General features: G+C 46.8%; 1 protein-coding gene across 2 annotated transcripts in view; it reads right to left on the minus strand.

Annotated features, from left to right (window-relative positions):
• Positions 1-11061, minus strand: part of BRINP2 (BMP/retinoic acid inducible neural specific 2) — a 95447-nt gene extending 84386 nt beyond the window's left edge. For both annotated transcript variants that reach the window (XM_088673675.1, XM_088673676.1), the window contains exon 1: positions 10425-11061. The gene's annotated coding sequence lies outside the window, so the exon portion shown is untranslated. The remainder of the gene's footprint in view (positions 1-10424) is intronic.
• Between the last annotated feature and the right edge of the window lie 3780 nt (positions 11062-14841).

Raw genomic sequence — 14841 nt, forward strand, 5'->3', positions numbered from 1 at the left:
CTTTTCTCGAGCCTCAGTTCCTCGTTGTAGAACAGGAACACCACTGCAGGAATTGACATTGCAGGATTGGTGGGAGGCTATGGACACTTTTGTGAGGATAAGTTCCACAGAGCTCGGTGGTTGCATTCACCAAGTCAAACTGTGGTTTAGTGTGAATGCGTATATTCGTCAGGGAGGAGACTGCAGATTCCTCTAGCTAAGCCAAGGTTTGCCTTTGTGTGTCGTCTGAATCCCAAGATTGTGGTTAAACTCTGCCCTCCTGTAGCTTCCAGCTTTGAATGACACACCATGCTGAGCTAAACTGGGAAGCAGCAAAGCAGCTCCAGTCTTCTTTCTGGAAGTCAGCACGTTTACCCAGCCCCAGTGAGGCTGACCATCAGCACTGGATCTAGGGTGGTGGTGCGTTAGGTCCCCGCCCCACCGGACACTGGGTTAAGGGGGTGAAAAATTGAAATATGCATTGGGGGGGGTGCCCATTTTTGGCCTCACACAGGGCGCCATATTAAGAATGATTGCCAAAGTCCACTCCTGCTGACCTTAATGTACAAACCAAACTGGCAGAACTTACTTTGGAGGAAACATGCATAACACAGGGCTGCACATGACAGAGAACTTCTGTCCCCTGCTCTTGGGACTTAAGATGTGGTAGACATGTGTGGCTTGAAAAGCTGGGACGGTTGTTCCCTACACCACAGCAATTTTATGTTGCTCAACAGACAAGAAGGAGGGGGCAGAGATGTTTTGACCTAGTGCCCATTACCTCTCGTTTCCCTGAATCAAAATCCAGTTCACTGAAGCTGCCCTCTGCCATTGCGCAATGGCTGCCTAAAATGTGCACCACTCAACCAATGACTTTCCATGCTTCCTCTTGCCCCGCTGCTTCCCCCCATGGAAAACTGCTCCTTAGCGCTCAATCAGAGCAAATGGCCATCCAGGTTTCCCCTGGATTGGAGTTTGTTCTAATCTAGAAGTGAGTGGGAATGCCTTGAAGAAGAATATTTAAAGGAAGACGGCATGAAGGTGAACTGGCAAGTAGGATGAGCCTATGACGAGCAGTAGACAAGACGAGGTAATGGATGGAAACGGATGAAGAAGGATGCTAAAAGAAAAGAGATGTAGCAAAATAAGGAAGGTGAAAGGGGATGTCAGTGAAGGATAGGTTGGGAAGTCCATATAAGATTATGACAAAAGCATGTAACATATAATCCAAAAGAATGTGTAAATTAAAAAAAGAAAATAAGTTTGTTCCAATCTATCGCTGGGTCAAGTGGAAAACTTGCTGAGGCCCGTACTTTCTAAGCAAGAGACAAGCAGAAGTGTGGACCATCACTTAGTTGTGGCTTCCATTTTCTAACTGATGGAAGGTGGTTGAGCACATCAAACAGGAGTATTTATCAAGAAGCTGCAGGATGCTGATGGATCATGTCTGGTCTGGTATCATGCGTACGCAGCTTGACATGCCAGCGATGGGAGTGTGCTGCAGCCTGAGTAAGCAGTAATGTAAACACAGCTTTAGGGATACAGTGGGACACAGAGAAGTAAGTGCCATCTTTCCAAAGAGAGGGAAAGTGGTGGGGTGGAGAGAGAGAGTTTATACACATGCGCTCTTCATGCCACGGATGGACTGAACTCCCCTGGCCTTGACGTGGCTGTGGCTCTTGTTTGCGTGCCTGGGAGCAGCGAGCCTCCTGACACCTCCCCCATGGGGATGGAAAGCTCCACAGCGAATGATTGGTGCCTCCTGAGAGAGGATAGGAAGGAGTTGGATGACGCAGGAAACTCATTTATTTTGCCCTCTGGCAATGCTCCGTAAACATCTTGTTTTGAAGGTGATGGAGCCTTTCTGAGCTGCCTCTTCCGAAAGGAAAAAAATGCCAGTTCATCTAAATACCAGCAGCCTGGCCTAGGGTGTGGTTGCTTGTTTGTGATTGGCTGTGTTGAACTTTGTTTTTGTGTGTGTCTGTGTTTGAATCAGGTTAGCCATATTGATTCATATGCTGTTGGTGGATTCTTGTCGTCTTGTTGGGCTGTGTATGTGATGGAGGGAACAATTTCTCACACCACTAAAAGGAACAACAAATCTGCACAAATGATTAAACTTTGTGAATATATAAACTTGGCAAGACTCACAGCATTCTTAAGGGGACAATCGGACCTAAAGCAAGCAAAAGAATGGGATTGTGTTAAAGAATATATGAAAAAGCATTGTTCTGGAGTAACCATATCGGTATGTCACAAATGAAGCTTTGCAGGGTTCAAGAAATTGAAAAGTGGTCCGAAAGTTGTAAAAATAGAGATAATTCACAGTAGACACAACAACTCAGAATGATTAGAAATTTCGAGGTCTCAAAATAGAGGAAGGAAGTCCATATATGTATGTAAAGATTATAATGACGATATGGTTTTCTTTGTATATTTTCATTTCTTCTTTTGGTTTTTGTCTGTTCTGATTGGTTTTTAGTTTGTATGTTTGTTATATTTTTGGATTTTATGTTTCTAATTTTTGTTGAAATTTTGTATTGAAAATTTAAAAAAACAAAAGAGAATCTGCACAAATGACGCTGACACAAAAAGCCACACATACATTAAGCAAAATAGAAATATCGCCTCCTGACCCCACCCCCACCCCCACAGCCCCCTCCACCTCTTCCCCCCTTTTTTTCTTCCTAATGTAACCCTAATGTCTCAACAAACGAAACTGACCTATGGAAGATGTAACTTGAAAAAAGAGATATTGTGCATACCTTTGTAAACCAAGAAAACTTTTAAAATACTTTTTATAAAAAAAAAATACCAGCAGCCTGAGTGCTAGGGAATAATGTTAAGGCTGCTGGGCCTTGCCTCTTCCCTGCCAACGGAGTAGCATGCACTTCTAATGCCAGTGCATTAAATCCAGCACCTGAGCACATGGAGTTACACCAACACCGTAAGCATTCGTGGTAAGTATTCCTAAGCTCCCTTCTTCTAAGGACTTCAGGTGGGAAAGTCAAGTGTGGCTGACCCAGGTTCAAATCCCCACTTAGCCATGAAGCTCGCTGGATGATCTTGGACTGGTCATGGTCCCTCCAGCTAACCAACCTCACAGGGTTGTTGTGAGCATGAAGTGGCGCAAGGAGAACCATGTCCACTGCCGAGAAAAGGGAGGGTATAAATGGAATGAATAAATAACTGAATGGGTTCCCTGCCTGCTATTTTATCTATGCAACAACCCTGCAAGGAGGGTTGGGAAGAGAGATTGTGCAGGTAAACATATGAACCAGAGTTTCCCGCCACATCCTTCTCGCTCCCTCCCGTCTGGGAAGAGGTTCCTTTTGGATAAAGCAAAGGAGATCACTTTTGTTCTTCTTTCTCTCTTGAGACCCCACATGATCCCTGAAGAGTAGCACTGTTTCTAGTCAACTCAGTGACCCACAACCCACTTGCAGATATTAGAGACCCCACAGCAGAACCCTGGAGAACAACACAGTGCTAGCCAATTACCCTAACAAAATGTTAAGAAGGCATCCCCTAAAAAGGCGAAAATAGGGGCAAAGTGTGGTTTTCCAAGGATGAGCACTGGAGACTAGGGGCAGTTTAAAAGCATGGCCAAGGTGCACATAGGATGAGGGAAAAACAGGCAGTGCAAACAGGTGGAGAAAAGAGGGAATTTACTCCGGGGGGCGGGGGAGCACATGTTCTCATTGTTGGCATCCTATATTACAGAACAACTACAGTTTTAGGGAGTCTCTGTTTTGTCTGCCTCAAAGCTAAACTTTTATATGATTTCCCCTGTCCCAGCTGAATAAACTAATGCAATATGCAGAGTTGTTTGCCTCCTGCATTATCTCACAAACTTTGTTCACTATCTAGTGAATGACCCAGCATATGGATTCTCCAAAGATTGAATGTTGATTAGCAGGAAATCCAATTCCTTGTCCTCACACTTGCACTGATTTTTTTTTTTAAGTTTACAAGAAGGCCAGAAAACCGTTTTTTAGCATGAGGGTGACATTCCCTCATGGAGAACGTCTTGGAGAGGCATAGACCAGTGCTGGGCCAGGCCAAACTGTGTACACAGCAAGAAATACAACTCTTATCTTTGTGGAGCAGGTTGCATTCCAGCTGTAGAGGCCCTTTTGAGGAAGTGTCTTAGCTCAGTGGCGGAACAGCTGCCTGCCATGCAGAACGTCCCCAGGCTCAATCCCTGGCATCTCCAGGAAGGGCTGGGAGAGACTCCTGCCTGAACCCCTGCAGAGCTACTGCCATCATCATCATCATTTATTATTTATATCCCGCCCATCTGGCTGGGTTTCCCCAGCCACTCTGGGCAGCTTCCATCAGGATATTAAAATACAATGATTCATCCAGTATTAAAAGCTTCCCTAAACAGGGCTGCCTTCAGATGTCTTCTAAAAGTCCCATAGTTGTTTTTTTCTTTGACATCTGATGGGAGGCACCACTACCAAGAAGGCCCTCTGCCTGGTTCCCTGTAACTTCGCTTCTCGCAGTGAGGGAATCACCAGAAGGCCCTCGGCACTGGACCTCAGTGTCCAGGCAGAACAATGGGGGTGGAGACTCTCCTTCAGGTATACTGGGCCAGACACAATAGACAATACTGAGCTAAAAGGACTGATTGTGCAAGGCAGCTTCCTATGTTGCCACGAGCCCCTACGAACAGGTAACTCCATCCTGGCAAATAAGGCAAGTTGTTGTCACAGTTCAAAGACACAAATTTAGCCAAGCAAAAGCACTTGGGGAGGGTGGCAGAACCAAATCTGCGAGGATCATGGCCGGGTAGGGTGGGGGGGTGGGCATGGCCTGGAAGATCACACATGGCCCACAGGCCCAAGGTCCGCACCCATAGGAGAGCCTTTAAAAGCTCCAGGGTTCAAAGTCAAGGGGCTACTTAAGTTCATAATTGCATTCCAACTGTAGAACACTTGATTATTCAGATTCTACATAGATTTCTACCCCTTTGTGTTCTTTGCTGGAAGTTGTCAAAGATATGGGATTCAAAACAAAGCATAAATAAAAGAAGCCCAAATAAAATTGGCAGATGCACTTACTGTACATCTGACTGATTAATATAATTTCTATTAATTGCAGAACCCGAGTTCTCTTGATGAGTAACTTGACTTGGAGTTGGAGGGGAGTGCAATACGAACAGCCAGGTCTGTAGGCCTGTATTTTAATGATCTGCACATTTAAGCTCCTCTTTAACACTGTCCATTTTTCCGGTGTTCATGCGATGGGAGTGAGAATTACCTTGCATTGCTCCCATTCTGTTCGATGAGAACTGTGTAGGAGAATTTCCACATGGCTTGAGCCCCAAATCTGTAATACAATGTGTTTGTGTGTGTGTGTGTGTAACAATCTAGCAGCAGCATATTATTATTATTGACATTTTGGGCTGTCATTGTCAACCTGATTATGACTTTTAGACACCCTTGTACTATTATTATCCAGATTACACCTTTCACAGCTGAGAAGACCAGACTATTTAAGACTGACAAGAGACTGATGCTTACAAAAAGAGACATGTACGCACACTACATTTTGCCAGAGGTACCACTGAAGGTGTGGGCAGACCCTACCCCACCCTGATGCTTCAGACCACAATCACCTGTATCTCTCATCTACCCATTATGTCACAATTGCTATAATGAATTAAATGGTCCTATATACTCACTAAGCAGTTCATCTTTGAATGTATTCAAAATGAAGCCTTTGGATCTTACTGAATGTGGCTACCCACCTTTTGAAATCCAAAAATGACATCCATCTGGTCCCTGTATCCAAAGAAGAAAGAGTAAGCACACTTTGCTGTAGTAATTCAGTAGACCTAAACCATAAACTGCCAGGGAACAATTGGTGCACCTTTTCATAGATTACAGATTGTTGTTGTTGTTTAGTCGTGTCCGACTCTTCGTGACCTCATGGACCAGAGCACACCAGGCACTACTCCTGTCTTCCACTGCCTCCCACAGTTTGGTCAAACTCATGTTGGTAGCTTCGAGAACACTGTCCAACCATCTAGTCCTCTGTTGCCTTCTTCTCCTTGTGCCCTCAATCTTTCCCAACATCAGGGTCTTTTCCAGGGAGTCTTCTCTTCTCATGAGGTGGACAAAGTCTTGGAGCCTCAGCTTCAGGATCTGTCCTTCCAGTGAGCACTCAGGGCCGATTTCCTTAAAATTGGATAGGTTTGATCTTCTTGCAGTCCATGGGACTCTCAAGAGTCTCCTCCAGCACCACAATTCAAAAGCATCAATTCTTTGGCGATCAGCCTTCTTTATGGTCCAGCTCTCACTTCCATACATCACTACTGGGATTACAGATAGCTGAAACCTATTTGTCTCTCACTTCAAACTGAATGCATGCTATACACTTATATCTTTGGGAAAATATTTTTGGAGTGTGTAAGAAGGGACAATCCTTCAGTGGACCACTGTTTTTGCAAGAGCCCCCATTAAATATATGCATCTCTCTATATTAGAGATACAGCAAACAGTCTTTCTTTGTGAGGGCAGTAGGCATCTGTTGCACTTCCACATCTGGAGTGCCTGAATCGTCCAATCAGGCCCAATGCAAGACTGTGTCAGAACAGCTAATGCCCCAACAGAAGCTGTCATTGTAAAGGAACAGTGAACCAATCAGAGATGCAGCAGGCGGCTTAACTTGAGAACGAGAATTTGTATGGGAATGAATAACTATGGGGGAAATAGGAATTTTGGCAGGTGCTGAATGTCATGCAAGGATGAGAGGAGCCTTTCCACCCAGGGCCCTCCGTTCTACAAGGTTATCAAGGTATGGTGGTCCTCTTCTCTTTCCCATGGGGTCCTCTTGCTTCTAACTCTGTGATAGAGGTGTGTGCAGTTTGAATGCTCTTGCAGCAGTCCTGAGAATTCCAGCTTAATTTTATAAAAATGGGGGGAGGGGATAGCTTTCCTGGTTGCACCGAGGTCAAATGTGTCCCTTGGAACCAAACAAGCTCAACTGATGGTAACACCAGGCCCCAGCCCATCTATTTGGCAGATGAGACATTTGTCCCAGGTGCTGGATCAGCCATCAGTTTTCAAGCCAGCATATGAGGAACAGCAGTCAGAAACTGTACAAGAGAAAGAGCCAGAGGGGGAATATCGGTGCTTGAGGATGGGTAATTGAAAAAGAAGGGGTGCATCACACAACATTGCAAAGACCACAGGCCTGCACAGTCTGGGGAAAGACGGCACCTACCCTCAGATAAATCAATGCTTTGGGGGCACAAGACCAGATCCAACAACATATAAGGAATTCTCTGTCAAACTGGCAGGCTTTATTACTTTATGTAAATGTTACACTGTCTCCAAAGCCATCATGGAAGCAGAGAGAACCACAAGAGAGTGGTCAGCTTTACTCTACCCACACACACAAGCGTGTGCGATGAAGAATCACATATGCTGCACTGTTACAGGCTGTAGGTCATCCATCCTCAACTGGCAAAGTGGCCAGTTATTTTTATTTTATTTCATTTATTAAATTTGTGTACTGTTCTTCATTCATAGATCTCAGGGAGGTTTACAGCATAAAAATACAAGGTAAACACACAAAATGTATAATATAAACTAGAGTAAAAAAGAAAAAAACACAAACCACCCTCACCCCCGGCTATTAAGGAACAGGGAAGAATTAGCCAACTGATTTGGTCTTGGCAGAATTGGGATGTGTACCCTGACTATTTTTGCAATATGAATACTTCAGTTATTTAGAGGGATTTGCCAACACCCGCAATACCTATAAACAAGGGATACCATTTATTTCACCAAAAAGATAAACCAAAATCCTTGCTGAAAGTTTGTGTCTATATGACCCCTGGCATTAAACACCCCCAACATGGTTTAATACAGTATCTGGTTTCCATCACATATTGTTTTCCCCACCCCACTCTTTGCCTTTAACTTTAGATACACAATAGACCGAAGTTCAACACCTCAACCTGCATCTCCATGCTGAAAAACATCACCTGTTGAATACCTGCCTTATATATCATGCATGTTCAAAAGCTCTGGTGGGGGGGGGGACAAAACAGGAACAAGACTTACTGCACTGTCTGCCACTCTCACATACTTTCGGCTAGAGAAAGAAGCAGGCAGCCAAAATTCCTCCCTGACATCATCTGCCATCTTCTCTCCTCCCACTTCTCAGCTACAGGGTGTCAGAGCCCTTGATTTGGGAGATCCTGGCTATCAGAGTATTTGAACTCTTTGCCCTCCCTCCACTGGCAACGGCACAGGAGAGCTTTACAGCCACCCGCCTCTCCTTGTTCCATTAAGCTCATACTTAACAGAATGCCTGGTCTGAAGGGAGGCAAAACAACCACTCCACACCACTGCAAGCACTTATGCTTAACAATAGCCTAATGAATTAATTGAAAATGCCCACTGGAGCTGACTAAACCCATGTCATTATGTGTACTTTAGTCTCATTTGACATTTATCCCCTCCAAAAGTAGAATGATGCAAGCCACGTCCCAATTAAGTGAACACCAGGGCTCTGAGTTTAACAAAATGTGACCACTTCACAGATTTTTAGATAGGTAGTATACACCTAAGATGTTCTTAGTGTGCTGTCAAGTATTTATATCATCAGGCAACAGTTATTGGCCTCGTCTCCTTATTAAGTGTACACTTGGTGGCACGCCCAGGTATGCCTAGTCTACATAATGTGTGAAATGATCCTTACATTACATGAAATAAGAGCTGCTGATCTGGTACTGAGCTGAGCAAGCCAATTAAGAAAGGAATTTACATGGAGTCCAGTGGCAAGCCCTGCCAAACACCATATGAATATTCACTTCAAAACGGATATTTCCCCTGTAACCCACAAAGCTTGTGCCCACATTGTCATGCCAACAACTCGAGCTTCTTTTTAAACCGACACAAAACAACTGATTTGAAACAACAACAAAAACCCAAGAAAATAAAACCCTCCCACATTCAGAATTTTAACATCCAGTGTGGTAACTTTATTATTCTTATTCTCTTTATTATTCTTATTCTCTGCCAACCAGAGAGGGCTAATATGCAATGTTGGGTATAAATTTAGTATGGGCAATAAAATATATACATTTCATCCAACTTGCTTATCAGCTATGCTCAATGCTAGCCTGCAGAATGAATTGTTTATCGATGGTCTCCACAACTGTGGCTTTCAGGAGGTGGCTGTTCTCAGGAAAGAGGGGTATCTACTGAGATTAGACCAGTATTTCCTCAGGACAGGGTGTCTGATCTTTTGGCATGGTGGAGGAGGGATATAAAAGATGGTGAAATTTGTAGAATGCAAGTGGTTTTACTTCCTTAACAGAAAAGAAGGGGATATTTCTTATTCTAACTAAAAGCAGGTATTTCGGTGGATCCTATTTGTCAGCAAAGAGCACTGCAGGGTGGGTGAGCTGATGGGGAATGAGGGTTCTGTCTTCTGAACTGAATTGGGAAGGGCTGATTTACATGGTATCTTAATACTGGGGAAGGGGATGGAATTAGCAGCCCTGAAACCTAGAATGTAGAACTCATTCACTCAAGGGCTAACAACCAACCTTTCTGCCACTGCCCCTTCTGAGGGGGAAAAAAAGTTAATTTGGCCAAACTTCCATTACAATTTGTTTGGGAGCTATAAAAATGGCCAAAACCCTCACCACAACCCAAGATGCCAGGACTCAAGATTCACCTGGAAGCATCCCCCACCCTCAGGTCCTGACAGGTCCTAACCCATCATCTCAGGGGGGGGAACAGCTACTTTGCCTGGTAATGGGCATTCACTCTGCTCATGCTCACAAGCGCTCATGATTACAGGTGCCACGACTGAGCCTTCACGTCTGGGTCTGAGCTCGGAGCGAAACTAAGTGCTTGCGCCCTCTTTCCTTCCCTATGGCAAATAGGAATCAATCTTAGAATGGGGCTGGGGTGGATTACCCCCCCCCCCCCCAAAAAAAACACAGATTCCCCGCCTGCTTCCACCCCCACCCTCAATGTACAACATGCACTGCAAACACAAACCTGGCTGGGGATGGGTGCCAGCTAATCGGGTGCGGCAATTAACCGCGGACTCGGTCCGCCGGCATGTTACCCATCCTCCGCAGCCAACTGCGGCCCAATCCCCACCACGGCCGGATCCAACCCGCAGCCTCTCCCGGGAAAACTCGGACTACGCAGGTGCTGCTGCGCAAGAGCCCTGCCAGCTGCCACCTTTCTTGGGGTGGGGGCATCATCCCATGGGCTCCAAGGCAGACAGATGTGCCATCCCTCTGCCTGCCCCGACGGTCTGCGGTGCCCAAGTGGCTTCCTCTGTCCCGCTCCGGAGGCAGCCGCGCCGAGCATTAGGTGCCCCCCCCCGTGCCCTCTTTGCCCACCTCCGGACACAGCCAGCCCAGCCCCGGCGAAGGAGAGTTCGCAGCAACTTTGGAGACTTACCCCGCAGCGCTGTCGGGACGGCGAGGAAGGCGGCGAAGAGGCTCCGGGCGCAACTCCACGTCGCAATCCAGAGAGGCCGCCGAGAGCGGGATCCCAGCGCCGCCTGGCTCTCCTCCTCACGGCCTTCCGGGAGAAGTTCCGCGCGACGGGCGGAGGCATCGACGGCGGCCCTGGGCAGCTGCCCCCCGAGGTCCTCGCCGGCGCAGGCTCCGCTCCGCTGCGCGGGCGCTGCCCGTCCGCATCCTGGGTGGCGCGGCTCCTGCGGAGCTTCGGGGTTGCCTCCGGCGGAGAGCGAGAGAGGCGGGACGGCGGGGATGTGGCGGAGTCACGGGGCAGGCGGCGCCTTCCTTCCTTGGCTCCCTACCTGCTGCTTCCCTTCGGGCGGGCGGCGGGCGGGCTCCGCGGGGGAGGAAGAAGGGGAGCCCGAGGGGAGAAGGCGCCCGGCAAGCGGATAGCCCCGGCCCCGCGGCGCGGCGGCGCCCCCCCGGCCATGCTGGGGCTCTGAATGCGGCCGCGGCTCTTTCCTGGACCCCGCCGAAGCTCTCGGCACCTCGGAGCGCCTCACCTGCCGGCTCCCTCGCGGAAAGTGCCTCCGAGAGCACAAGGCTGCCGGCCTCCCTCCGCCGCCGCCCGCCTCGGTTTGAGGGATGCGGCTCTCGCAGCCAATGGGGTCCTCGCTCGGGCTCCCTGCGCGGCCCTGATTGGCCCGGGAGCCTCGCACCGGACGGGCGTGCGGGGGGGGGTGTTGGCTGTGGGTCTCTCTGGAGCTGCGGCTCGGCTTCCCCCTTCTTGCCTGGCGCGGCGGCGGCGAAGAACTTCTCGGTGCTGCCGCCTTGTTTTGGAGCGGCTGGGATGGAGAGCGACTGGGATAGGGCCGGCGGCGGAAGAGTTAAGTCTCGCCTGGCAGCACGGGCAAGGCTCGACCGCAGAGGGATCCGAGAGAAGGGGGAGATTTGGGGAGGGAAGGGGGCGCAGGGGGGGCTGCTCTCTCAGCACCTCCTGCTGCTGCTGCAATATCATAGCTGCCAAGTTATCCCTTATTTTAAGGGAAATTCCCTTATGCTGAATAGGCTTCCTTGTGAGAAAAGGGAAAACTTGGCAGCTATGCTGAAATATCGAAACGGATTTGGCTTTGCAAAGGAGCCCGCCGTCGAGAGCAGGGTAGAGAACAATCGGATCTTTGCAGGCAGGAGGAAAGAGATGGCTAGGCGGCGAGAAACTGCTAAAAACCTAGCTCTCCAGAGAGAAAGAAGGGCATCGTTCGCTTTTCGGGGCTGTATTTTATTTTATTTTTTTAGGAGGTTGTTCCAGATACAGCCTTGCTCTTGTTTGCAGCGGGTAGCCTACAATCAGGAACCGAGAGAGAGGAGCAAAATGTAGCCCAACGTACTGTGAACTCCCATTGATTCCAGTGGGAGAAGTTTGAGCACGTGCCTAACTCTCCCATAGACATTAACGGGGCTTAAAATGTGTTAAAGTCGTCTGGACATGCCCACAGCATCTAACACAAATCCATGGTTCTCATCCTTTAGTGCAGACATTCAGATGCTACCCTTTCCAATACCTTTTTACATATACTTTCTGGTCGCACATGTTCTAAAATCACAGGTCCACAAAAGCACTACTGTACATTGAATATGCCTCACCACCACTTGTTGTGTGTAATATCAGGCATGTCCAAAGTCCGCTTCGGGGGCTTAATCCGGTCCGCCAGTCTGTTTAATTTGCCCCTGTGCTGTGGCAGTTTCTTTCCTGGGGTAAAATCCTAACAAACAAAAAACCCTCAACAACTTCAGCCTTAAAAAAAATGCTCAGCAACTTTGGGGGGAAATCATAAAAAAGCTCAACAACTTCAATCCTTTAAAAAAAGGTTAACAACTTTGGTCAGCCCTCAACGGCCCTTCACTTCATAAAATGCCCTCGTTGAAAAAAAGTTTTGACACCACTAAACCTCTTGTAGGTCTCCTTGATTTTGGTGTAGCACAGTAGCCAAATGGCTGAGGTGTGTGATCTGAAAGTCACTGGTTCAAATCTTAACTCTGACATGAATTTATCACCTGGTGTTAGGCATGCTACTTGTTTGCAATATAAAAACATTTTCCAGGATCCCAATATTGCAAATATGACCGTTGCAGGGGGCTGGACTAGGAGGCCCTTGGGATCCCTTCTAACTCTACGATTCTTTAATTTGCAGTATTGGGCCTACCCTACAGGGTTGTTGAGTAAAGACTGTAACATGATACATGGGAAGTGTTTTGAATGCTCTAAAAAGTACTGTGCAAATGCCAAGTGTTAAATATTTAGCTCCTACAATGGGCCATTCAGCAGAGCATGAGACTCTTAATCTCAGGGTGGTGGATTCGAGCCCTACGTTGGGCAAAAGATTCTTGCTTTGCAGGGGTAGACTAGATGACCCTAGAGGCCCCTTCCAACTCTACAATTCTATGATTCTGTTATTGTTGTAATCTTAGGTTGGTGGTTGTGTACAGTAGGAGAGTAAGGTTTAATGGATCAAGTACCGGTATCCTCTTTGCCAGAGGAATTTCAAAGTAAAATAGAAAGCCCACAATGACTAGGAAATAGAGTCTCCTCTAGAAGGCGAAAAGGGATACAAAAACAGGATGTATTTTTCCCGTGAAGATTTAAAAATAGGAACTTTGCAGGTGGCATGGGGCGGGGGAGGGGACACCAACAGCTCTTTAACTGGGGAGAATCATAAACCCTTTTTGTGGCAGAGGAAGAGAACTTTCACTAGTGGGAAAACATAGCCTCTTTCCCGAATCAGTATTTCCTACATTAATTCAATCCTTTAATTTCTGAAGGGTATTTTCAAGGCTATGGTTGCTTGCACTTCTAAAAAAGCAGACTCCTGTGGGGAGAGAGAAACTGTACCAAGCCGGGAGAGGCCTTGTGGCAGAAATTGGTACATTATATGCTAGTTTATGCAAATATGGAATACCCAAGATTACTTTAGAAGCTGTTTATTCAGACTTTGTTTATCTGAGATTATTGCGCTTGTATCCCAGCCTCCCTCCAAAGAATCCAGGACTTCACACAATGGTTCATATCTCCCACCACCACCACCATGCACACACAACTGCCCTGTGAGGTAGGCTCAGTGAGGGGAAGGGGGAGTAGCAGGAACTATGGTCAGGTCACCCGGTGATTTGGGGATGGGTGTCTCTGATCCAAGCCACATAATTTTTACTTTTTCTTTCTTCTTCTTTGGCGATCACGGGCAAGGTTCAGCCCTCAGGCTCATCGCCATCCTCTCTATTTCTTCTTGCTGCAACCTCTACGTCCACCAAGACAAGAGAAGTCAGATTCAAAACAGTGGCTCAGGATTGGGGGAAAACATACACTTCAGATTATGGAGCATGGCACTTCTAAATTGGGGTTTGCAACCCTTCAGCACCAATGGCCATGTTTTCAATTTTGAGAGAGTGCTGTGGATGCCGTCACAGAACGATTGTCATGGAAAGCATGTCACAGCACAACATGGGTGCTGTAGAGGGCATTGCATAACACAAAACTAGAGAGTGTGCTATCATGGTGATGCTATCCTCATAATTATATTTCCATACTATAGAAGTCTTAAGTTATTGGATTTCTGCCTGCCATGCAGCTGTTAAAGGCACAAGAAACCTCTTTCCTTCAATGCCAACTCTAAAACAAAGCCTAACCTGCCATCCTATACCCACTTACCTGGGAGTAAGCTTCATTAAACACAAATAAACTTACTTTAAAGTAGACATGTGTACTACTGTAATGTATGTTAACTATATGGTGAATTCTTAATGTGTTTTTAGCTTCTGCACAGCAGGAGACATGCCTAAGCTTCTTTGCAAAGTTTTTACACTTTCATGGGAATGGGGGTCTTTAAAATTCACCTACACTTACTGCATAATAGTAGTATTTACAGAAATAACTCCTAAGGGTGTTCTTTAACCCAGATGAACCCACCGCAGGAAGGATGAATCCTGGTTGCTAGGGGGAAAGAAAGGACAAACTATGGAGATTCCAGGGATGGGGAAATAAGTTAGAAGCAATAGGAATCTAAGGTGGGGTGCACAAAGGGACGTGGCGAGACAGAAGTTCTTTAGGGCTCCAGGGATTCCTATTGCCTGGTGTTCAAATGCTTGGGCACCCAAGGAAGGTCTTCAGGGGCACCAGTTTGGGGACTAGAGAGACTTGAGCTGCTTCCTGAGCGGTCATATTTTGGGGCAGGATTCAATTACATACCAACAAATTCATGTTGCCCACACCGCCCCCCCCCCCATAAAAATTGGATTTTATTTTTATTTTTTGTAATGGGTAAATACTTTGGAAAGTGCGGGATAGCTCTTGTTTGATACAACACCATAAAACTTTCCTGCACACAAATCAGAACAAGCGCTCAGTGAACAGATTATATGGA

This window comes from Zootoca vivipara, chromosome 7 (assembly GCF_965207765.1).
Source record: "Zootoca vivipara chromosome 7, rZooViv2.hap1.1, whole genome shotgun sequence".
Lineage (NCBI taxonomy): Eukaryota > Metazoa > Chordata > Lepidosauria > Squamata > Lacertidae > Zootoca > Zootoca vivipara.